We start from the raw sequence: 12,380 nt of genomic DNA, 5'->3' as shown, positions 1-12,380 counted from the left end.
GAATGGTTGAAATGTAAAAATGCTTATGGTAGAAAGATGAAGTTTGATGATTATAAAGCTGTACATAGAAATTTTGATAAAGCTGTACGTCAAGCAAAAAGAGCATATCAGCATAGAAAAATTAATGCATTGGATGCAATGGTTAATAAAGACTCTAGTAGTTTTTGGAAGGAGATAGGGAAGATTGGCTCAGATGAAAGTAACAGGTGTTATAAAATTCCTGTGGAGGTAGTCAATAGTGATGGAGAAATAACGGAGAATTTTGATATTGTATTGAGTACAATGGCAAAATGATTTCTCCTCTCTTTTTACTGATAATGATGCTGGTTTTGACAATGATTTTTTGTTTGGTATAAAAAAGAAATTATTGGAGTTGGAATTAAATGTTCAGGAAATTGATTCACGGGGAGATGATCTGAATCATCCTATTGGATTATCAGAGGTAACTTCAGCAGTAAACAGAGCAAAATTAGATAAAGCAGCAGGAATAGATGGTTTTATTGCTGAGGTAGTAAAAAATAAAGTTTCTATTCAGTTCCTGCATGCTTTATACTCTTTTTGTTTTGAACATGGTATTTCCCCACAGATATGGCAAAAAGGTATTATTCATCCAATTCTTAAACCTGGTATGGATGAATGTGAACCTTTAAGTTACAGAGGTATTACATTGATATCTGTGATTTGTAAGATTTGTTGTGATATCATAAAAGAAAGATTGATTAATTTCCTTGAAAAAGAAGGTGTTATTAATGAGGAACAGTACGGGTTTCGAAAGAAAAGGAGTTGTCTTGAGCACTTATATAGCCTCTATTCTATAATTGAAAACAGAAAGCTGTGTAAAAAAGATACTTTTGTTGGCTTTATTGATGCAAAAAAAGCATTTGATCATGTTATTGTTAATAGGATTTTGTTATGGTACAAGCTGAGGTCTATTGGTGTTCATGGCAAGTTGTATAACTCCATAAAGGCTCTTTATCAAGATACCAAATGTACTGTAAATGTGAATGGTAACCTTACTGATTTTTTTAATGTGGATCTAGGGGTAAAACAAGGTTGTCTTTTGTCCCCAGTCCTGTTAAATATTTTCATTAATGATATAGTTGATAGTGTGAGGCTGTGTAACAGAGGTATCCAGGTGTTAGATACAAACATTGATATGCTTATGTATGCAGATGACATTGTGGTAATTGCTGACAATGAAAATGACCTTCAGTTGAAGCTTGATAGTACAACTGTATATGTTTGTGGGCTCAGAAGTGGAGGATCGAATTTAATACTTTAAAAACTCAAATTGTACATTTCAGGAGAAAAGCCCAAGCAAAAACCACATCTTTATTTTATTGTAATGGTCAAAAGCTTGATATTGTTGACTCCTATAAATATCTTGGATTGTGGTTTGATGAATTTTTAAGTTTACAAAAAGGAACCAAGATATTGGCTCAATCTGCAACTAGAGCCCTCGGAGTGGTTATTAGTAAATTTAAATTGATCGGTGGTTCTCTGTTTATGACCTATAAAAAGTTGTATGATGCTATGATTTTGCCCATATTGCAATATATGCAAGCGGTATTTGGGGCTTAGAAGAATATTCAGCCATTAATAGTGTTTTTTATAGAACATGTCGTTTCTACCTTGGAGTGGGGAAATATACCCCTAATGATGCAGTTATGGGTGATATGGGTTGGGATCCCCCTTTTTTTTATCAGTGTCAATCAATTGCTAGGCTTTGGTGTAACCTGAGTAAGTATACTAGTGACCATTACCCTGGAAAAATTTTCTTGTGGTCAAAGTCCCTGGCAAATCATGGTATTAAGAATTGGTGTTATAAGGTTAAACAATTATTTGCAAAACTGCAGTGTATGCATGTTGAACCATTGGCTGAGATTGTTAGTACACATACAGGTGAGCACCGTATCCAAAGCATGTAAATTATTTGTTGAAAATAAGTGGAAATGTTCACGGTTTGATGATAAAAGGAGAGTTCCCCAATCCAGAAACAAACTCAGAACATATCGTAATTTTAAACATTCTATGAATACTTCTAATTATGTTATGCAGTGTCAGAATAGATCTAACAGGCGAGCATTAGCTCTGTTTAGAAGTGGTTGTGCCCCTATTGCCCTTAAAACCGGACGTTATAAAAATGTCCCACACAATGAAAGATTTTGTATAATCTGTAATTCTGGTGATGTAGAAGATGAGTTTCATTGTTTTATGATTTGTTCGGCATACGATGATTTCAGATCACAATTATTCAGTATTATATCAGAAAGAGATCCCACCTTCCCTCAGTTACCTATTTACCAACAATTCCTTTTTTTAATGTCATCAAAGTCACTGTGCTGTCAAGTAGCCAGTTTTGCCAACCTTATTTTAACGTGCCGTAACAATTTATTATATTCCCACAGCTGAATATCTCTTTTATGTATTATTTAGCCCACCATATTCTCTCTTTTGTTATGTTAAATTATTTTTTATTGTCTGTATGTCTTACATGATTCATTTATATATTTTGTATTACTTATAATGTTTGATGTATACATGTATCACTCATAGGCCTTTTTAGGCCGGCCGTCCGTGTGACGGGTGTGATTTTTAAAGAATAAACTACTACTACTACTACTACTACACAACCCTACATTGGAGCGGTTTTGCGGCAGCGGCAGCGGCGGTGGTTTGCCGCTAAACTCTGCCGCAGCGGCACGCTGTGCACACTGGAGCGGTTTGCCGCGCGTAATATGCAAATTAGATTGTTGCCCTTGGGCACCTGCAGTTTACTAGTAATCACTTACATAATTATCATGCACATGTATACTGTGAATACATTCCCCATGGATCTGAGAATTTACAAAATCACTTTTCCAAAACGAAACCAACAATAAAGGAAATCAAGGATGCGTAACATGCAAGAAGACTATTGGACAATCAGTACTGGAATCTCAACTTTTCAACTTTTTGCTTAAAAAAAAAGAATACTTTCAACACAGACTGTTCAATGAAACTGCAAAATATTCCTTGTGTTACTGATATTGGTATGCACGCAGAAATTATTGCATCGGACCACTGCCATATATACTGAGAAGGCGGTACATAAAATGTGTACATCCAACACCTCAATATCTCAAATTATGATCTGCGAATGTCACATTATCCTTGTTCTTGTTTTATTTTATTTATTTTTTTTTACAAAATTAGTCAGCATCCAAAGCAATGATATCTTATCTTGTTTCATGTTAATGAGAAAATGACTAGTATTTTTTTTTTTTCTGGTGTCGGTAAAGTCGTCAACTGTATGAAAGATGAGCTCTTTAAAAAAAAAAGAAAAGAAAAACCAGCAAAATACTTCTTTACTTGTTATTCCAATCTTTTACCATAGAATAGTATACGGTATTATGATATATATATATATATATATATATATATATATATATATTTTAGATCATCATGATTGTGTCATTTTCATGTGCATGTTTGTGTAATGATTTTTGTACTTCATAACTCACTTTTCCTACTGCGCCTTGAGCACGTTAGTCATGTGAAATTGGCACATTAAACGTATACTGTATTATTATTATCATTATTACCTATTAACTCTATATGAATGAAATGTTAATGTTTGATTTGACTTCTGTCACAGTTCATGCTCTTTTTGGAAGTGTAGTTACAAAGGTGAGGGGATGTTTTAGAGAATATGCCTACCATTCACTCTCCTACTCAAACCTACTAGATCTACTGTATGTATGTAGAGTATAATGTAATCCACAAACGGCCCATAATAAACTCACCCACATACTGTACTCCCAGCTATGGAAAAACAAGAGTAGCATTTTCACTCTCCACAACATGTGTTTTATATTATGCATGGGGGAGAAATTAATGGCAATTTTGCATCCTCTTAGAAGAAACAAACAAACAAACAAAAACAAAAACTACACACACGCACACACACACACACACACCCACACACACACACACACACACACACACACACACAATGTCAGTTTGGATTTCAAATTCACACATCTGCATTACACCATCAAATCTATGCTTTCAGAAATCTGGATAGCATTTTAACAGACAGTCGATTTCCAAGTGAACCACATAACTGTTGGGTAAAGTGATTACCAAAAGCCAACTGAGGTCGGTTTTATCTTAAGCAAGTTTTGTGGAATTGCACTAAATCTTTTCTTCGAAATTTAACCCCCGAATGAAAACATTAGTTAACAGGAATTTTAACCAACTTATGTCGGTAAATGACAAACATCACTCGAAATACACATCAAACAATGTACATACACTATACAAACCACACATGTCAAATTTAGCACTTGAGACACCAATTCAGGACAATTGTTCCAACATACAATCTCATTTGATGTGATCTAATATGGCAGTCTGTTGCAGAAATAAAGTACAGTGGTATACTGTTAACATTTGCGAAGGGAAGTAATATAGCACATTCACATGTAAAATGAAAATTCACAAGATCTGACACTGTATGAGCAACTTTGTAAATCTGAATGGATACACATGAGTTGTCAAAACAATACAGTAATGGTAGTATGGTACTGGATTTTATGAATGATTGAAGTACATGTATGATAATTAACACCAATGTAATTTGTATCTTGGACCAATTTTCTATAAAATAAGCATATTATTCTCATCTCCTACATCTGAAAAAAAGAAGAATTAATTCAGTGCAAATTCCTAGCAGAAATGCATACTTTACAACATAAAACAAATCAGTTGTTTACATTTCACTTTCAAACCTCATAAGGACCAATCTTTCTAAGTAATAAGAAACAAAAAGTACTTGTATTACATGTACATGGGTCTAGGGCAATTACCCCCTGGGCAATTACCCCGGACCCTTCCCCTGGTTCTAATCCTAATCCTAACCCTAATCTTTACTCTTACCTTACCACTACGCAGTATTTAGCCAGGGGGTAATTGCCCTCTGGGGCAATTGCTCGGATACGCATGTACATACATGTAGGACAGGAAAAATATAGGAGAGAATAGGATTGAGAGAAAAGAGCAGTACAGAGTTCATCAAATGAAGTGAGCAAGAAAGAGCAGATACATAGGGGTGGATGAGGCTTGAGATTTACAATGATATGGACATGTATTGAAGTTACAAACACAAACACAAGAAAATCAGGATAAGCAAAGGAATACAACAAAAATGGGCACCTAGGTGCTTACATGGTTCAATTTAGCTAGTCAGATAACAAAATCAAGTAGCAAACAGAATAGCAACATATTCCGCATATAATGCAATGACCCGTTGTGAGTTATCTGACATCAAATACTAATTTAATGCAAGGAAAGTACAAACTGAGTGTTCAAAATTATACATGTAATGAAAATAATATTCGATGCCATGTCAACTTTATAGATTTGGGTTTCCAAGATAAATTTGAAGCTTTCAAAAATCTGTAGTAACATGCTTCAGGTACACTATAAAGTGCTTGTTCTACTGCTAATTATTTTACTCATTGCAATGCAGCATAATACAATATTGCATCCATACTCCAAAGTCAAATACACACATGTGACAGGTACTATGTAGGTGCATAATGAAAAGGTGGAATTTCATCACATTTTTGAATATGTAGTATGTTGGCTACTGGCCAATGCACAGAATTCTTGTGTTGTGGGCCTGTACATGTATATGCTATCACATTTCTCCTGAGTCGAGTTCTAACTGCGAAGTGATACACAATAGCCTGCCTTGTATGATAATCATGAAGAACTTGATTACTTCTTACGAGCATAGATGAAATTGCTTGGGGTACACTACTCAAGTGATACATGAAGGATGCCAGTTGAAGACAATTATATCTTGTGTTTTCAAATTACCATTCACATTATAAAGATTGAAAGTAGTTTGATCCGCAATATTTTGGTTAAATTTTCTATAGATTTTTTTTTTTCATTACCATGGAAACACATTAATTACATACCACATTTACCTGTAATAGTGGCCACATATGCCAAGTTCTAGGTCAACTCCTAAAAAAGCAAGAGAGTTGTTGTAACTTGGGTTGGAACCAGGTGCAAGCAACAATAGTGTTGACAGATATTTGGGCCATGTGAGGTCATTTAGAACTAGTTTCCATGGCGATGTCACAGTTTGGTGCTCTATACATCCCTTGTCAACTTGTACACACTATATGTGGGTGTGGTGTGTAATAATGGTATTAGCAGCTTTTCACATATTCGATACTTGTCTACATTATCATAAGTAAAACTAACTCCTTGAAAAGTGAATACATGTTTCAAAGAAGCATTGACCACTAATAGTATCAATATAAATGTACCTTATCATTCATACATGGTACAGGTGTATAGTCAAAATACAACAATATCCATCATATGGCAAATGGCTTGTAAAATAACATGGCCACTGTTATGAGGAGACCACAATTAAAGGTCAGTGCCTATTTCCCTATAACATTGTAAGTACTTCTCAAGCAAATGCTGTTTTATTATGCAGACTTGATACAGGAAGGGTGGAGATGACAAATAAATGGTTGCATTATGGTTGACTCAGCAAATTTAGAAAATAAGGGATGGATGCCAAAGTTTCAAATCCTCCTTGTTTGTACAGGAGTCCCTTTTAAAATGGTCTCACTGCCATACAATGTGGCCAGCAGTCGCGATTTAGAACGAAGATCAACTTGAAGACAAGATCAGCTGCACCCACAACGCCTTGAGGACTGTGCCCTGTGCTCTACAACTGCAGATACATGTACCTGAAGAGGGTATAATTTGCTTTCTCCAATAAGGAGGATGAAGGGCTGTGAATGCGGATGTTCTGTGTCGACCACGTATGAGCAGTTAAAACAGTCCTTCCTGGAAGAATGAAAAAGGCAAGCATATATGGAAACAGCGTGTAAACATTTTGAAGACATATTGATGTGCACTATTTTCTTATGCCTTCATACACATGATATTTCCAGTAATTTTGTATCATATATTTACTAGCAACTCCAGCAAACTAGAAGCAAGAATGACCAAGATCAGAAGGTCATTCTTCAAAGCTGAAGATCTACTATGCACATACAGGAGTGAGTCAAACATGATATCTGGAAACAGAGGGAAAACTTGTTTCAGAAGGGAATGGGGAGGTAGTACAGGCCTGTAAGAAAGCTATAGATCACAACAGAACAATTCACACAATTCTGGCCTTCATGGTGCTATCTGTTTGTTTGTTTGTTTGTTTTTTCCCATGTCTAGCTTAATTAAAAACCAGAACTATCTTTGCAAAGAAGTGTAACTTTGTCTAAAGTCAATTTTTTTGACCAACCCCCCCCCCCCCAAAAAAAAGAAAAATATATATCAGTGACAGACAATTCTTCATTCAAAGTTACATTTGACTTGCATTTTCATGTCCTCCGAAACTGATTAAATTGGTATCAGTACGGGCCAATTACTAGACCTAGGCACCTATGGTACACTATAATACACACTATTAAAATGATTGATTGGTCCACGCTGCATATTGTGATACCTGTCAAATGTATGGGCTGTTGCCATAGTCACTATACATTATAAAGAAAGAGAAGAATCTACATACATGTACATTTCCTTGGAATGAAAGGGCAGGGTAAAGATTATAAGATGTGCCTTCACAGAAATTTCACTCTTAAGTTCACTCTTTAGTTCTAGGTGACATACAAAATATGTACATGTGTTGTCATTAGAATTATCTGGTACGGTACAATACATGTACCATCACTTCCAAAAAAAAAATTGTTTTTTTTTTCCTCCCACAGGAGTAAGGTCAAGTTGTGAACAATGGTTATGGTATAAATGTACCTAGAATGTCAATCTTTTGAATAATGCACTTTCAGTAAATCCTGAAAGCTGAAACTCACAGCTTTCCAGTCAATGAGTGAGCTTGAATCAAAGCGTGGTCAGGGATGCAGCCTCCTTATGCATGGTCTTTCCGCATTCGCTGAATAGGAGGGAAGCAGATTCAATAACTGTTTACCTGAGGGTAAATAATATTCATACAAGTGAGGTGTTATACAAATGATGTGTTATACAATGCATTATTACATTATTTCCTTATATGAATAGGGGGAACTTTTTACTCAGCACAAAGAAAATGTAATACAAACGAGTCTCTTTTAAAAAGCACCTTAGCCCTTCACTCCAATAACCAACACCACATGCAGGAATTGATTGCCTGAACTTTTGGTATCTGATTTTTGCTCTTAAATTGCTCATTTTGCAGTACAGTGTAAGTGCTACTAAAATGCCAAGTGCTTATATCAACGAAACTATTCATGAAAATATACATTTGGTATTGCTACCAACATGAATTAACACACTGAATTACCTGCAGAACACAATACAGAGGTTCATCTTTCCTACCAAGGAACACAAAGGACTGGCACAGCCTCTTAGAAGAAGTAGTGGCTGCTTCAACCCTTGATACAATATGTCAAGGGTCAGCAATTAACCAACCACTGCATCACTGGGCATTTTTGTGATTGAGGGTACCACCTATCGGCACCCTATGAATTTGCAGCTCGTTTATTACAAAAGTATAAAACAAATTTGCCTAAGTTTTTCCTCAAATAAGCTGTAAATACTGCAGTTCAAATCTCGTGACTGTTCTGTTGATTCTGAATCTCCATTGTAAAATTATGCAATTTTTCTTCGCGTGGCTGAAAAAGGGTACCTCACGATCTGCACCCCTTCCCTCCATAGGTAATACAAGTGAATTTCATAGTCATGCGTTGTTACTGAGTGGATATGTAATTGAAACGTGTTTAGTTTGTTTTGTTGGCTTGATTTTCGTTTCTTTGTTACTGTTTTCATAGCTATAAAATGGCACTTAATCCCACGCGTACCTTTTTGTTCTATACGCACAAACAGCCATGATACGCAGGGTGTCGATGTACCCTGCCGATAGCTGGTACCCTTACCACACATTGAAGAAACCGTCCAAGTCTATTAATTGTGGGAAATGTGGGCATCTTTGGAAAGGCAAGACAAGATAATGCACATGCTTACCAGCTACAGTACAGTTACAGTTAAAGTGATTTTAAAACATTACCCTTAACTTGGTCAGACTCAGCCTGAGAGGATTTGATTCACTTTCTAACAAGACAAATCAGTCCTACTTCACTGCCTGTCTGATGATGCGAGACTGAACGCGAGTAAATTCAAGTAGATCGGCTTTGTCATGCCAATGTCAATGGACAAAGTTGTGGTTATGTGTATGCATTTATACCAGTGCAGTGACAGTATGGCAGTACAAAAAACAACAACTACAACTGTATGTAGTACGTGAACTAGATCTAGGCTGGGCCTGTATAGAGGCAGAGTCAATACCCAGAACATACCTTTTAGGGCCTAACGCGCGTTAGGTCTAGAAACTCTGTTAGACTAGAGTCTAGAATTATGTCTAAAGGCCGTGTCACACCAGCCTTGCGTGCGACTTGCAAAGAACAATTTTGACTACCTGGAGGTCCCTGTAGATATCCGCACATGACAGTACCTAGCATGTATCTCAAAAGTAGTCGCCCGGAGGTGCGCACGCATATTTTTTCACCCGCAACCGTGTTTAGGCCCTGTCACACCTTTCCGCGCAAGCTACTCGGGCTTGTTACGTGTAGGGATTTTCTAGCATACCGGACATTCCTGAGGGCGGAAAAGGATTTGTGCGAGTCAGCGCATGTGTCTTACTTGCTGGAAGCGTTATACTTGCGAGTATACTGTGTGACCTTTGTACCAGTCGCGTGGGGGCTGACAACTTAGTGAAGGAATTTCTCTAATGGAATGGCTGAAATCTCACAGAATTTCATTATCTTGGCTGCATACGGGACTGCGAAGTACCTGCGTGGGAATTGCCTGGGAAGTACTGCCGCTAAGGGTCTCCTACTACTGGCGTTCTGCGTGGACCTCTACGGGCATTCCTGCGACTCACCCGGAAAAAGTTTTGGTCATGCTCAAAACTTGGCTGCGGTTAAATCGGACTTGCGTGAGCACCTCCGGGCAACTACGCGCTAGATACTGTCAGGTCCGGACCAACTGCGGAGAGCTCCTTGGAGTAAATTTGTTTCCCCGCAAGTCAAGCCGCAGAAGTTCCCCCGTACGGTATGACAAGGCATGAATGAAAATTGCAAACATTCTTGTTCGCCCGCTGAAAATCTTCTACGTGCTGGAAACTACCTCCTCGCCACAAGCCCGCGTTATGGTGTGACATGGCCTTAACGTTAACACTACAGTCAGAGTATCAGGCCTAGATAGAGGCTAGGTGTTTCTGTTGTTGTTTTTATTTGAATCTAGTTGCCGTTTACCATTGATCATTTTTTCCCTGTATTAATTTACGCCAAAATGTTACTTGTGAATTACTTTAGAAACTTCAAATTCCAAAATTTTCCCTAGGCAGGGCCTGCATTATTTTAATTTTATTAGAAATAAATCAAAAATACCAGGTAGTACTCTATGATATCAAATATATCTAACGTTAGAGTGTCTAGTCTAGTCTACTAAGAAGCTTATTATAAATAGGTTGCATACGTCTACGTAACCTTTTTTTTTTTTTCTAATGAGGATGTTGCTACGAATGTTAGGCCCTAGCGTTACCGCCTGCCACCGCTATACAACATGATACAATCGACCATATTGTGGTCCATTTATCATATGAGAAGTCCTCCCCATTTATGGACCCATCTCATTACTGGTCATTAGTACGTGTGGGACTATTTTTAGTCGGACAGTAGGAGTGCTCCTACTGGACCTAGTACTAGTTCTAGATCTAGCGGGTTACTCTGTTAGACTTCAAGGCTTCAGCACCACGTTGGCAGAATACTATATCAGAGTATTCAGACATAGATAGGCGTATACATGGGACTGTGATATTGATAGACTGCTTTCTTTCGCTGGCGAGTCTAGTCTGCGTCTATGGCAAAATACGTGGAAAGTTACAATCTGCAATGTAGCCTCTGCAAGAGAGTGACCGCTGTGAAGGATCGAAACAAATGGCAAAACCTCGAGAAAACCAAACGAGCAACTGAACAAACGAAAAATGACACCTTTTTTTACCGGTATGTGAACACTCCCAAGATCGCACGGATGTCATCAAAGGAGAAATTCAGCAATTTGTCGGGGTAGAAAGAGCGAACAGGACACTATGCAAAGCCGCCATTGTACGCTCTTTGGTGCTAACAAAGTGCCATAGCGCATAGCACTGTGACTCCTCTCAGACTGGCGCCACCTTTTGGCCGGGAAAAGAGAGGAACGTATTTTTTTGATCAGAGTGAAATGTTTTTATCAGAGTGAAATGGTTTTAGTGCAGTGAAATGAGTTTTAGTGCAGTGAAATGGTTTCGTCAGAGTGATACGGTACGCCAAAGTGAAATGATTTTTTTTTACGGAAAAATGAAATGATCTATTTTTTTTTCTTGAAAAGTGAAATGAATTTTGTGAAAAGTCAAATGTTTTTGGTTAAAAAGTGAAATACATTTTGTGAAGAGTGAAATGAATTTTTATTTGAAAGTGAAATGTATTTTTGTGGAAAGTGAAATGTATTTTTGTGAAAAGTGAAATGCATTTTTGTGAAAAGTGAAATGGATTTTTATTTAAAAGTGAAATGTATTTTTATCTAAAAGTGAAATGTATTTTTGTGAAAAGTGAAATGAATTTCTATCTAAAAGTGAAATGTATTTTTGTAAAAAGTGATAAATATTGGTGAGTGAAATGTATTTGTTAAAAGTGAAATGAATATTGGCTGGAGTGAAATGAATTTTGTATTGTTTCCCTAATGGCGTTCCATAGTAGGCCTATTATCATCATCTTTTTGTTTTAACACATAACTGGACCGCGATAACTGAATGTATTTTGGGCTGATATCACGGTTACAATTCATTATTCCGAATGTTATTTCCAAAAAAAAAAAAAAAAAAAAAAAACGAAATACGTTTGATAATTCCAAAGGTTCATTACTTCGCACCTTTATTTTCGGATTTGAACCTTCGGAAAAGCGAACCTTCGGAATAATGCCACAAAATAGTTTAGATTAACGAGCTCCTTTTCATTTTCCGAACCACATATTACATCTTGTTCTGAACTATTTTTTTTTTTGCTGTCCCCATGCATGTTTCTCCCATTAGAGGGTTGTATTGCGAATTTTGTTTCTTTTCATTCACTTTTGAAACTTCATGCCTTTTACACCTATATATATCATGGTGAAATTCAAATCCCTATAGTTAAAGGTAATGCTGGTCCCATTTTCCGCCTGTTATAAGGTCAAGGGGTTGTATATTGCTGGGTGTCCGACAAACGTTATACATGCAGGTGGCATTTCGTGACGAATATCGCTCAAAAATTTGTATTCTGTTGAATGATGCATTGTCA

At 36.9% G+C, this 12,380-nt stretch overlaps 1 long non-coding RNA gene across 1 annotated transcript; it reads right to left on the bottom strand.

The window, feature by feature from the left end:
* Nucleotides 1-5,664: 5,664 nt before the first annotated feature.
* Nucleotides 5,665-11,187, bottom strand: LOC139714862 (uncharacterized). Its single transcript, XR_011709766.1, has 3 exons — nucleotides 11,071-11,187; nucleotides 7,887-7,966; nucleotides 5,665-6,861 (listed from the first exon to the last, which is right to left on the bottom strand). It is a non-coding gene; the product is annotated as an uncharacterized lncRNA (long non-coding RNA).
* Between the last annotated feature and the right edge of the window lie 1,193 nt (nucleotides 11,188-12,380).

This window comes from Diadema antillarum, unplaced genomic scaffold (genome assembly GCF_040938485.1).
Source record: "Diadema antillarum isolate AM-2024a unplaced genomic scaffold, OU_Dant_1.0 scf00000045, whole genome shotgun sequence".
Classification (NCBI taxonomy): Eukaryota; Metazoa; Echinodermata; class Echinoidea; order Diadematoida; family Diadematidae; genus Diadema; species Diadema antillarum.
This window is presented reverse-complemented; position numbering and strand designations above follow the sequence as displayed.